Source organism: Phyllobates terribilis, unplaced genomic scaffold (assembly GCF_046119375.1).
Source record: "Phyllobates terribilis strain yellow unplaced genomic scaffold, ASM4611937v1 Scaffold_40__1_contigs__length_11209783, whole genome shotgun sequence".
Taxonomy (NCBI): domain Eukaryota; kingdom Metazoa; phylum Chordata; class Amphibia; order Anura; family Dendrobatidae; genus Phyllobates; species Phyllobates terribilis.
Genome location: NW_027362800.1, coordinates 4,400,077 through 4,412,307, shown reverse-complemented (window position 1 = coordinate 4,412,307; position 12,231 = coordinate 4,400,077). Strand labels below are relative to the sequence as shown.

At 44.9% G+C, this 12,231-nt stretch overlaps 10 non-coding genes across 10 annotated transcripts; all 10 read left to right on the top strand.

The window, feature by feature from the left end:
• The first annotated feature begins 38 nt into the window (after positions 1-38).
• On the top strand, positions 39-229 carry LOC141187390 (U2 spliceosomal RNA). The gene has a single exon (XR_012261580.1). It is a non-coding gene; the product is annotated as a U2 spliceosomal RNA (small nuclear RNA).
• Positions 230-1,349: 1,120 nt separating this feature from the next.
• On the top strand, positions 1,350-1,540 carry LOC141187388 (U2 spliceosomal RNA). Its single transcript, XR_012261578.1, has one exon. It is a non-coding gene; the product is annotated as a U2 spliceosomal RNA (small nuclear RNA).
• Positions 1,541-2,659: 1,119 nt separating this feature from the next.
• Positions 2,660-2,850, top strand: LOC141187387 (U2 spliceosomal RNA). The gene has a single exon (XR_012261577.1). It is a non-coding gene; the product is annotated as a U2 spliceosomal RNA (small nuclear RNA).
• A 1,120-nt stretch (positions 2,851-3,970) lies between these two features.
• Positions 3,971-4,161, top strand: LOC141187386 (U2 spliceosomal RNA). Its single transcript, XR_012261576.1, has one exon. It is a non-coding gene; the product is annotated as a U2 spliceosomal RNA (small nuclear RNA).
• Positions 4,162-5,284: 1,123 nt separating this feature from the next.
• LOC141187384 (U2 spliceosomal RNA) lies at positions 5,285-5,475 on the top strand. Its single transcript, XR_012261575.1, has one exon. It is a non-coding gene; the product is annotated as a U2 spliceosomal RNA (small nuclear RNA).
• Positions 5,476-6,594: 1,119 nt separating this feature from the next.
• Positions 6,595-6,785, top strand: LOC141187383 (U2 spliceosomal RNA). Its single transcript, XR_012261574.1, has one exon. It is a non-coding gene; the product is annotated as a U2 spliceosomal RNA (small nuclear RNA).
• Positions 6,786-7,907: 1,122 nt separating this feature from the next.
• LOC141187381 (U2 spliceosomal RNA) lies at positions 7,908-8,098 on the top strand. The gene has a single exon (XR_012261572.1). It is a non-coding gene; the product is annotated as a U2 spliceosomal RNA (small nuclear RNA).
• Positions 8,099-9,219: 1,121 nt separating this feature from the next.
• On the top strand, positions 9,220-9,410 carry LOC141191372 (U2 spliceosomal RNA). Its single transcript, XR_012265369.1, has one exon. It is a non-coding gene; the product is annotated as a U2 spliceosomal RNA (small nuclear RNA).
• A 1,119-nt stretch (positions 9,411-10,529) lies between these two features.
• Positions 10,530-10,720, top strand: LOC141187380 (U2 spliceosomal RNA). Its single transcript, XR_012261571.1, has one exon. It is a non-coding gene; the product is annotated as a U2 spliceosomal RNA (small nuclear RNA).
• Positions 10,721-11,839: 1,119 nt separating this feature from the next.
• Positions 11,840-12,030, top strand: LOC141187379 (U2 spliceosomal RNA). Its single transcript, XR_012261570.1, has one exon. It is a non-coding gene; the product is annotated as a U2 spliceosomal RNA (small nuclear RNA).
• The last annotated feature ends 201 nt before the right edge of the window (positions 12,031-12,231 follow it).

The window sequence follows — 12,231 nt, the reverse complement described above, 5'->3', positions numbered from 1 at the left end:
TCCTTGGGTTGCACCGTAGTCGGAAACCAATTCTGGTTATCGCTTCTCGGCCTTTTGGCTAAGATCAAGTGTAGTATCTGTTCTTATCAGTTTAATATCTGATACGTCCCCTATCTGGGGACCATATATTAAATGGATTTTTAGAACAGGGAGATGGAAAAAGAGCTTGCTCTGTCCACTCCACGCATTGACCTGGTATTGCAGTATCTCCAGGACCGGTGCACCCCTTCTTTAATGCAGTTTCTAAAATCAGAAAGAATTGAATTCAATGCTTTTTGTTCATTTTGCTTGTTTGTCGGATTTTGGGATGGACTCTTTGGCTTTGCTTTTCTTCTCCTCATTGGATTTTTCATGTTAAAAGTTGCAGAAGCCAGATGACAAGCTCATTTTGGTTCAACTTCAGCAACTGTGCATTGCATTGCCATGTAATGTAATGTAATGCAATGCTATCTATCTAGCTCTCCCTCTATACTTCCTTTTGGATAAACAGACATATTAGGCAAGCATTTTGGAGCTTTCACCTAAATAACTACAGGTGGTGAGATAAGCTGCACAATATAATTGACCTTTCAGTATATTGTTGCACACACACCATCTATTTAGCAAATGCCCTTGTTATCAACAGCAGCCTTTTAAACTCACCTGAGCTAACAGGTATGTGAGCTGGTTACTCTGCTGCGCTTAAAATTTCTTTTTTGGTTTGCTACAATGCCTTTTCTGAAACGTTGTCTCCCTCTGCTGGAACACTGACTTCTTTCATTTAATGCCTGCAGACTATAAAAGATAAACCAACCCAAAAAGTTTGGTTGATTAGTCTGTGGCATTCTTTTAAACTGTTGCTTATGGCGGTCTCTGTGAGCTTCTCAGTGACATTCAGCCATCCAGGTATCCCGCCTGCAGTAGACGGAATGTGGCAATGGAACGCTGGCTGCGCGTGTCATAATAGGCTCTGAGCCTTTATATACCTGCGCACAGCAGCAGCCACCTTCAGTCTGCTGCTGGACAGCCAGCAGCAGCAGCAGCAGGAGAGGTAATTAATCAGCAACCCTCCTGCTAAGGGTAGACAGCTGCTCGTTCCACCCCCCCCCCGCCTTAATTGGTTCTCCTCCCTTCCAACGGTGTTGAGGCGGGTGGGAACAGCCGGGGGTTGAGGGTACTGTGCTAAAAGAGGTGGAGTTATGCAGATCTAAAACGCGTGGATTGCAGCAGCAGCAAGCCGAAAAGTGCAGGCATGTGAGGGATCTAGAGGTTGACAGCATGTCTTCTTAACGGGAGTCCAGGTGGCCATCTCCACAAATGGACTTTTCAGAATCCTTGGGTGGCACCGTAGTCGGAAACCAATTCTGGTTATCGCTTCTCGGCCTTTTGGCTAAGATCAAGTGTAGTATCTGTTCTTATCAGTTTAATATCTGATACGTCCCCTATCTGGGGACCATATATTAAATGGATTTTTAGAACAGGGAGATGGAAAAAGAGCTTGCTCTGTCCACTCCACGCATTGACCTGGTATTGCAGTATCTCCAGGACCGGTGCACCCCTTCTTTAATGCAGTTTCTAAAATCAGAAAGAATTGAATTCAATGCTTTTTGTTCATTTTGCTTGTTTGTCGGATTTTGGGATGGACTCTTTGGCTTTGCTTTTCTTCTCCTCATTGGATTTTTCATGTTAAAAGTTGCAGAAGCCAGATGACAAGCTCATTTTGGTTCAACTTCAGCAACTGTGCATTGCATTGCCATGTAATGTAATGTAATGCAATGCTATCTATCTAGCTCTCCCTCTATACTTCCTTTTGGATAAACAGACATATTAGGCAAGCATTTTGGAGCTTTCACCTAAATAACTACAGGTGGTGAGATAAGCTGCACAATATAATTGACCTTTCAGTATATTGTTGCACACACACCATCTATTTAGCAAATGCCCTTGTTATCAACAGCAGCCTTTTAAACTCACCTGAGCTAACAGGTATGTGAGCTGGTTACTCTGCTGCGCTTAAAATTTCTTTTTTGGTTTGCTACAATGCCTTTTCTGAAACGTTGTCTCCCTCTGCTGGAACACTGACTTCTTTCATTTAATGCCTGCAGACTATAAAAGATAAACCAACCCAAAAAGTTTGGTTGATTAGTCTGTGGCATTCTTTTAAACTGTTGCTTATGGCGGTCTCTGTGAGCTTCTCAGTGACATTCAGCCATCCAGGTATCCCGCCTGCAGTAGACGGAATGTGGCAATGGAACGCTGGCTGCGCGTGTCATAATAGGCTCTGAGCCTTTATATACCTGCGCACAGCAGCAGCCACCTTCAGTCTGCTGCTGGACAGCCAGCAGCAGCAGCAGCAGGAGAGGTAATTAATCAGCAACCCTCCTGCTAAGGGTAGACAGCTGCTCGTTCCACCCCCCCCCGCCTTAATTGGTTCTCCTCCCTTCCAACGGTGTTGAGGCGGGTGGGAACAGCCGGGGGTTGAGGGTACTGTGCTAAAAGAGGTGGAGTTATGCAGATCTAAAACGCGTGGATTGCAGCAGCAGCAAGCCGAAAAGTGCAGGCATGTGAGGGATCTAGAGGTTGACAGCATGTCTTCTTAACGGGAGTCCAGGTGGCCATCTCCACAAATGGACTTTTCAGAATCCTTGGGTGGCACCGTAGTCGGAAACCAATTCTGGTTATCGCTTCTCGGCCTTTTGGCTAAGATCAAGTGTAGTATCTGTTCTTATCAGTTTAATATCTGATACGTCCCCTATCTGGGGACCATATATTAAATGGATTTTTAGAACAGGGAGATGGAAAAAGAGCTTGCTCTGTCCACTCCACGCATTGACCTGGTATTGCAGTATCTCCAGGACCGGTGCACCCCTTCTTTAATGCAGTTTCTAAAATCAGAAATATTTGAATTCAATGCTTTTTGTTCATTTTGCTTGTTTGTCGGATTTTGGGATGGACTCTTTGGCTTTGCTTTTCTTCTCCTCATTGGATTTTTCATGTTAAAAGTTGCAGAAGCCAGATGACAAGCTCATTTTGGTTCAACTTCAGCAACTGTGCATTGCATTGCCATGTAATGTAATGTAATGCAATGCTATCTATCTAGCTCTCCCTCTATACTTCCTTTTGGATAAACAGACATATTAGGCAAGCATTTTGGAGCTTTCACCTAAATAACTACAGGTGGTGAGATAAGCTGCACAATATAATTGACCTTTCAGTATATTGTTGCACACACACCATCTATTTAGCAAATGCCCTTGTTATCAACAGCAGCCTTTTAAACTCACCTGAGCTAACAGGTATGTGAGCTGGTTACTCTGCTGCGCTTAAAATTTCTTTTTTGGTTTGCTACAATGCCTTTTCTGAAACGTTGTCTCCCTCTGCTGGAACACTGACTTCTTTCATTTAATGCCTGCAGACTATAAAAGAGAAACCAACCCAAAAAGTTTGGTTGATTAGTCTGTGGCATTCTTTTAAACTGTTGCTTATGGCGGTCTCTGTGAGCTTCTCAGTGACATTCAGCCATCCAGGTATCCCGCCTGCAGTAGACGGAATGTGGCAATGGAACGCTGGCTGCGCGTGTCATAATAGGCTCTGAGCCTTTATATACCTGCGCACAGCAGCAGCCACCTTCAGTCTGCTGCTGGACAGCCAGCAGCAGCAGCAGCAGGAGAGGTAATTAATCAGCAACCCTCCTGCTAAGGGTAGACAGCTGCTCGTTCCACCCCCCCCCCGCCTTAATTGGTTCTCCTCCCTTCCAACGGTGTTGAGGCGGGTGGGAACAGCCGGGGGTTGAGGGTACTGTGCTAAAAGAGGTGGAGTTATGCAGATCTAAAACGCGTGGATTGCAGCAGCAGCAAGCCGAAAAGTGCAGGCATGTGAGGGATCTAGAGGTTGACAGCATGTCTTCTTAACGGGAGTCCAGGTGGCCATCTCCACAAATGGACTTTTCAGAATCCTTGGGTGGCACCGTAATCGGAAACCAATTCTGGTTATCGCTTCTCGGCCTTTTGGCTAAGATCAAGTGTAGTATCTGTTCTTATCAGTTTAATATCTGATACGTCCCCTATCTGGGGACCATATATTAAATGGATTTTTAGAACAGGGAGATGGAAAAAGAGCTTGCTCTGTCCACTCCACGCATTGACCTGGTATTGCAGTATCTCCAGGACCGGTGCACCCCTTCTTTAATGCAGTTTCTAAAATCAGAAAGAATTGAATTCAATGCTTTTTGTTCATTTTGCTTGTTTGTCGGATTTTGGGATGGACTCTTTGGCTTTGCTTTTCTTCTCCTCATTGGATTTTTCATGTTAAAAGTTGCAGAAGCCAGATGACAAGCTCATTTTGGTTCAACTTCAGCAACTGTGCATTGCATTGCCATGTAATGTAATGTAATGCAATGCTATCTATCTAGCTCTCCCTCTATACTTCCTTTTGGATAAACAGACATATTAGGCAAGCATTTTGGAGCTTTCACCTAAATAACTACAGGTGGTGAGATAAGCTGCACAATATAATTGACCTTTCAGTATATTGTTGCACACACACCATCTATTTAGCAAATGCCCTTGTTATCAACAGCAGCCTTTTAAACTCACCTGAGCTAACAGGTATGTGAGCTGGTTACTCTGCTGCGCTTAAAATTTCTTTTTTGGTTTGCTACAATGCCTTTTCTGAAACGTTGTCTCCCTCTGCTGGAACACTGACTTCTTTCATTTAATGCCTGCAGACTATAAAAGAGAAACCAACCCAAAAAGTTTGGTTGATTAGTCTGTGGCATTCTTTTAAACTGTTGCTTATGGCGGTCTCTGTGAGCTTCTCAGTGACATTCAGCCATCCAGGTATCCCGCCTGCAGTAGACGGAATGTGGCAATGGAACGCTGGCTGCGCGTGTCATAATAGGCTCTGAGCCTTTATATACCTGCGCACAGCAGCAGCCACCTTCAGTCTGCTGCTGGACAGCCAGCAGCAGCAGCAGCAGGAGAGGTAATTAATCAGCAACCCTCCTGCTAAGGGTAGACAGCTGCTCGTTCCACCCCCCCCCCCCCGCCTTAATTGGTTCTCCTCCCTTCCAACGGTGTTGAGGCGGGTGGGAACAGCCGGGGGTTGAGGGTACTGTGCTAAAAGAGGTGGAGTTATGCAGATCTAAAACGCGTGGATTGCAGCAGCAGCAAGCCGAAAAGTGCAGGCATGTGAGGGATCTAGAGGTTGACAGCATGTCTTCTTAACGGGAGTCCAGGTGGCCATCTCCACAAATGGACTTTTCAGAATCCTTGGGTGGCACCGTAATCGGAAACCAATTCTGGTTATCGCTTCTCGGCCTTTTGGCTAAGATCAAGTGTAGTATCTGTTCTTATCAGTTTAATATCTGATACGTCCCCTATCTGGGGACCATATATTAAATGGATTTTTAGAACAGGGAGATGGAAAAAGAGCTTGCTCTGTCCACTCCACGCATTGACCTGGTATTGCAGTATCTCCAGGACCGGTGCACCCCTTCTTTAATGCAGTTTCTAAAATCAGAAAGAATTGAATTCAATGCTTTTTGTTCATTTTGCTTTTTTGTCGGATTATGGGATGGACTCTTTGGCTTTGCTTTTCTTCTCCTCATTGGATTTTTCATGTTAAAAGTTGCAGAAGCCAGATGACAAGCTCATTTTGGTTCAACTTCAGCAACTGTGCATTGCATTGCCATGTAATGTAATGTAATGCAATGCTATCTATCTAGCTCTCCCTCTATACTTCCTTTTGGATAAACAAACATATTAGGCAAGCATTTTGGAGCTTTCACCTAAATAACTACAGGTGGTGAGATAAGCTGCACAATATAATTGACCTTTCAGTATATTGTTGCACACACACCATCTATTTAGCAAATGCCCTTGTTATCAACAGCAGCCTTTTAAACTCACCTGAGCTAACAGGTATGTGAGCTGGTTACTCTGCTGCGCTTAAAATTTCTTTTTTGGTTTGCTACAATGCCTTTTCTGAAACGTTGTCTCCCTCTGCTGGAACACTGACTTCTTTCATTTAATGCCTGCAGACTATAAAAGAGAAACCAACCCAAAAAGTTTGGTTGATTAGTCTGTGGCATTCTTTTAAACTGTTGCTTATGGCGGTCTCTGTGAGCTTCTCAGTGACATTCAGCCATCCAGGTATCCCGCCTGCAGTAGACGGAATGTGGCAATGGAACGCTGGCTGCGCGTGTCATAATAGGCTCTGAGCCTTTATATACCTGCGCACAGCAGCAGCCACCTTCAGTCTGCTGCTGGACAGCCAGCAGCAGCAGCAGCAGGAGAGGTAATTAATCAGCAACCCTCCTGCTAAGGGTAGACAGCTGCTCGTTCCACCCCCCCCCGCCTTAATTGGTTCTCCTCCCTTCCAACGGTGTTGAGGCGGGTGGGAACAGCCGGGGGTTGAGGGTACTGTGCTAAAAGAGGTGGAGTTATGCAGATCTAAAACGCGTGGATTGCAGCAGCAGCAAGCCGAAAAGTGCAGGCATGTGAGGGATCTAGAGGTTGACAGCATGTCTTCTTAACGGGAGTCCAGGTGGCCATCTCCACAAATGGACTTTTCAGAATCCTTGGGTGGCACCGTAGTCGGAAACCAATTCTGGTTATCGCTTCTCGGCCTTTTGGCTAAGATCAAGTGTAGTATCTGTTCTTATCAGTTTAATATCTGATACGTCCCCTATCTGGGGACCATATATTAAATGGATTTTTAGAACAGGGAGATGGAAAAAGAGCTTGCTCTGTCCACTCCACGCATTGACCTGGTATTGCAGTATCTCCAGGACCGGTGCACCCCTTCTTTAATGCAGTTTCTAAAATCAGAAATATTTGAATTCAATGCTTTTTGTTCATTTTGCTTGTTTGTCGGATTTTGGGATGGACTCTTTGGCTTTGCTTTTCTTCTCCTCATTGGATTTTTCATGTTAAAAGTTGCAGAAGCCAGATGACAAGCTCATTTTGGTTCAACTTCAGCAACTGTGCATTGCATTGCCATGTAATGTAATGTAATGCAATGCTATCTATCTAGCTCTCCCTCTATACTTCCTTTTGGATAAACAGACATATTAGGCAAGCATTTTGGAGCTTTCACCTAAATAACTACAGGTGGTGAGATAAGCTGCACAATATAATTGACCTTTCAGTATATTGTTGCACACACACCATCTATTTAGCAAATGCCCTTGTTATCAACAGCAGCCTTTTAAACTCACCTGAGCTAACAGGTATGTGAGCTGGTTACTCTGCTGCGCTTAAAATTTCTTTTTTGGTTTGCTACAATGCCTTTTCTGAAACGTTGTCTCCCTCTGCTGGAACACTGACTTCTTTCATTTAATGCCTGCAGACTATAAAAGAGAAACCAACCCAAAAAGTTTGGTTGATTAGTCTGTGGCATTCTTTTAAACTGTTGCTTATGGCGGTCTCTGTGAGCTTCTCAGTGACATTCAGCCATCCAGGTATCCCGCCTGCAGTAGACGGAATGTGGCAATGGAACGCTGGCTGCGCGTGTCATAATAGGCTCTGAGCCTTTATATACCTGCGCACAGCAGCAGCCACCTTCAGTCTGCTGCTGGACAGCCAGCAGCAGCAGCAGCAGGAGAGGTAATTAATCAGCAACCCTCCTGCTAAGGGTAGACAGCTGCTCGTTCCACCCCCCCCCCCCGCCTTAATTGGTTCTCCTCCCTTCCAACGGTGTTGAGGCGGGTGGGAACAGCCGGGGGTTGAGGGTACTGTGCTAAAAGAGGTGGAGTTATGCAGATCTAAAACGCGTGGATTGCAGCAGCAGCAAGCCGAAAAGTGCAGGCATGTGAGGGATCTAGAGGTTGACAGCATGTCTTCTTAACGGGAGTCCAGGTGGCCATCTCCACAAATGGACTTTTCAGAATCCTTGGGTGGCACCGTAGTCGGAAACCAATTCTGGTTATCGCTTCTCGGCCTTTTGGCTAAGATCAAGTGTAGTATCTGTTCTTATCAGTTTAATATCTGATACGTCCCCTATCTGGGGACCATATATTAAATGGATTTTTAGAACAGGGAGATGGAAAAAGAGCTTGCTCTGTCCACTCCACGCATTGACCTGGTATTGCAGTATCTCCAGGACCGGTGCACCCCTTCTTTAATGCAGTTTCTAAAATCAGAAAGAATTGAATTCAATGCTTTTTGTTCATTTTGCTTTTTTGTCGGATTATGGGATGGACTCTTTGGCTTTGCTTTTCTTCTCCTCATTGGATTTTTCATGTTAAAAGTTGCAGAAGCCAGATGACAAGCTCATTTTGGTTCAACTTCAGCAACTGTGCATTGCATTGCCATGTAATGTAATGTAATGCAATGCTATCTATCTAGCTCTCCCTCTATACTTCCTTTTGGATAAACAAACATATTAGGCAAGCATTTTGGAGCTTTCACCTAAATAACTACAGGTGGTGAGATAAGCTGCACAATATAATTGACCTTTCAGTATATTGTTGCACACACACCATCTATTTAGCAAATGCCCTTGTTATCAACAGCAGCCTTTTAAACTCACCTGAGCTAACAGGTATGTGAGCTGGTTACTCTGCTGCGCTTAAAATTTCTTTTTTGGTTTGCTACAATGCCTTTTCTGAAACGTTGTCTCCCTCTGCTGGAACACTGACTTCTTTCATTTAATGCCTGCAGACTATAAAAGAGAAACCAACCCAAAAAGTTTGGTTGATTAGTCTGTGGCATTCTTTTAAACTGTTGCTTATGGCGGTCTCTGTGAGCTTCTCAGTGACATTCAGCCATCCAGGTATCCCGCCTGCAGTAGACGGAATGTGGCAATGGAACGCTGGCTGCGCGTGTCATAATAGGCTCTGAGCCTTTATATACCTGCGCACAGCAGCAGCCACCTTCAGTCTGCTGCTGGACAGCCAGCAGCAGCAGCAGCAGGAGAGGTAATTAATCAGCAACCCTCCTGCTAAGGGTAGACAGCTGCTCGTTCCACCCCCCCCCCCGCCTTAATTGGTTCTCCTCCCTTCCAACGGTGTTGATGCGGGTGGGAACAGCCGGGGGTTGAGGGTACTGTGCTAAAAGAGGTGGAGTTATGCAGATCTAAAACGCGTGGATTGCAGCAGCAGCAAGCCGAAAAGTGCAGGCATGTGAGGGATCTAGAGGTTGACAGCATGTCTTCTTAACGGGAGTCCAGGTGGCCATCTCCACAAATGGACTTTTCAGAATCCTTGGGTGGCACCGTAGTCGGAAACCAATTCTGGTTATCGCTTCTCGGCCTTTTGGCTAAGATCAAGTGTAGTATCTGTTCTTATCAGTTTAATATCTGATACGTCCCCTATCTGGGGACCATATATTAAATGGATTTTTAGAACAGGGAGATGGAAAAAGAGCTTGCTCTGTCCACTCCACGCATTGACCTGGTATTGCAGTATCTCCAGGACCGGTGCACCCCTCCTTTAATGCAGTTTCTAAAATCAGAAAGAATTGAATTCAATGCTTTTTGTTCATTTTGCTTGTTTGTCGGATTTTGGGATGGACTCTTTGGCTTTGCTTTTCTTCTCCTCATTGGATTTTTCATGTTAAAAGTTGCAGAAGCCAGATGACAAGCTCATTTTGGTTCAACTTCAGCAACTGTGCATTGCATTGCCATGTAATGTAATGTAATGCAATGCTATCTATCTAGCTCTCCCTCTATACTTCCTTTTGGATAAACAGACATATTAGGCAAGCATTTTGGAGCTTTCACCTAAATAACTACAGGTGGTGAGATAAGCTGCACAATATAATTGACCTTTCAGTATATTGTTGCACACACACCATCTATTTAGCAAATGCCCTTGTTATCAACAGCAGCCTTTTAAACTCACCTGAGCTAACAGGTATGTGAGCTGGTTACTCTGCTGCGCTTAAAATTTCTTTTTTGGTTTGCTACAATGCCTTTTCTGAAACGTTGTCTCCCTCTGCTGGAACACTGACTTCTTTCATTTAATGCCTGCAGACTATAAAAGAGAAACCAACCCAAAAAGTTTGGTTGATTAGTCTGTGGCATTCTTTTAAACTGTTGCTTATGGCGGTCTCTGTGAGCTTCTCAGTGACATTCAGCCATCCAGGTATCCCGCCTGCAGTAGACGGAATGTGGCAATGGAACGCTGGCTGCGCGTGTCATAATAGGCTCTGAGCCTTTATATACCTGCGCACAGCAGCAGCCACCTTCAGTCTGCTGCTGGACAGCCAGCAGCAGCAGCAGCAGGAGAGGTAATTAATCAGCAACCCTCCTGCTAAGGGTAGACAGCTGCTCGTTCCACCCCCCCCCCGCCTTAATTGGTTCTCCTCCCTTCCAACGGTGTTGAGGCGGGTGGGAACAGCCGGGGGTTGAGGGTACTGTGCTAAAAGAGGTGGAGTTATGCAGATCTAAAACGCGTGGATTGCAGCAGCAGCAAGCCGAAAGTGCAGGCATGTGAGGGATCTAGAGGTTGACAGCATGTCTTCTTAACGGGAGTCCAGGTGGCCATCTCCACAAATGGACTTTTCAGAATCCTTGGGTGGCACCGTAGTCGGAAACCAATTCTGGTTATCGCTTCTCGGCCTTTTGGCTAAGATCAAGTGTAGTATCTGTTCTTATCAGTTTAATATCTGATACGTCCCCTATCTGGGGACCATATATTAAATGGATTTTTAGAACAGGGAGATGGAAAAAGAGCTTGCTCTGTCCACTCCACGCATTGACCTGGTATTGCAGTATCTCCAGGACCGGTGCACCCCTTCTTTAATGCAGTTTCTAAAATCAGAAAGAATTGAATTCAATGCTTTTTGTTCATTTTGCTTTTTTGTCGGATTTTGGGATGGACTCTTTGGCTTTGCTTTTCTTCTCCTCATTGGATTTTTCATGTTAAAAGTTGCAGAAGCCAGATGACAAGCTCATTTTGGTTCAACTTCAGCAACTGTGCATTGCATTGCCATGTAATGTAATGTAATGCAATGCTATCTATCTAGCTCTCCCTCTATACTTCCTTTTGGATAAACAGACATATTAGGCAAGCATTTTGGAGCTTTCACCTAAATAACTACAGGTGGTGAGATAAGCTGCACAATATAATTGACCTTTCAGTATATTGTTGCACACACACCATCTATTTAGCAAATGCCCTTGTTATCAACAGCAGCCTTTTAAACTCACCTGAGCTAACAGGTATGTGAGCTGGTTACTCTGCTGCGCTTAAAATTTCTTTTTTGGTTTGCTACAATGCCTTTTCTGAAACGTTGTCTCCCTCTGCTGGAACACTGACTTCTTTCATTTAATGCCTGCAGACTATAAAAGAGAAACCAACCCAAAAAGTTTGGTTGATTAGTCTGTGGCATTCTTTTAAACTGTTGCTTATGGCGGTCTCTGTGAGCTTCTCAGTGACATTCAGCCATCCAGGTATCCCGCCTGCAGTAGACGGAATGTGGCAATGGAACGCTGGCTGCGCGTGTCATAATAGGCTCTGAGCCTTTATATACCTGCGCACAGCAGCAGCCACCTTCAGTCTGCTGCTGGACAGCCAGCAGCAGCAGCAGCAGGAGAGGTAATTAATCAGCAACCCTCCTGCTAAGGGTAGACAGCTGCTCGTTCCACCCCCCCCCCGCCTTAATTGGTTCTCCTCCCTTCCAACGGTGTTGAGGCGGGTGGGAACAGCCGGGGGTTGAGGGTACTGTGCTAAAAGAGGTGGAGTTATGCAGATCTAAAACGCGTGGATTGCAGCAGCAGCAAGCCGAAAGTGCAGGCATGTGAGGGATCTAGAGGTTGACAGCATGTCTTCTTAACGGGAGTCCAGGTGGCCATCTCCACAAATGGACTTTTCAGAATCCTTGGGTGGCACCGTAGTCGGAAACCAATTCTGGTTATCGCTTCTCGGCCTTTTGGCTAAGATCAAGTGTAGTATCTGTTCTTATCAGTTTAATATCTGATACGTCCCCTATCTGGGGACCATATATTAAATGGATTTTTAGAACAGGGAGATGGAAAAAGAGCTTGCTCTGTCCACTCCACGCATTGACCTGGTATTGCAGTATCTCCAGGACCGGTGCACCCCTTCTTTAATGCAGTTTCTAAAATCAGAAAGAATTGAATTCAATGCTTTTTGTTCATTTTGCTTTTTTGTCGGATTTTGGGATGGACTCTTTGGCTTTGCTTTTCTTCTCCTCATTGGATTTTTCATGTTAAAAGTTGCAGAAGCCAGATGACAAGCTCATTTTGGTTCAACTTCAGCAACTGTGCATTGCATTGCCATGTAAT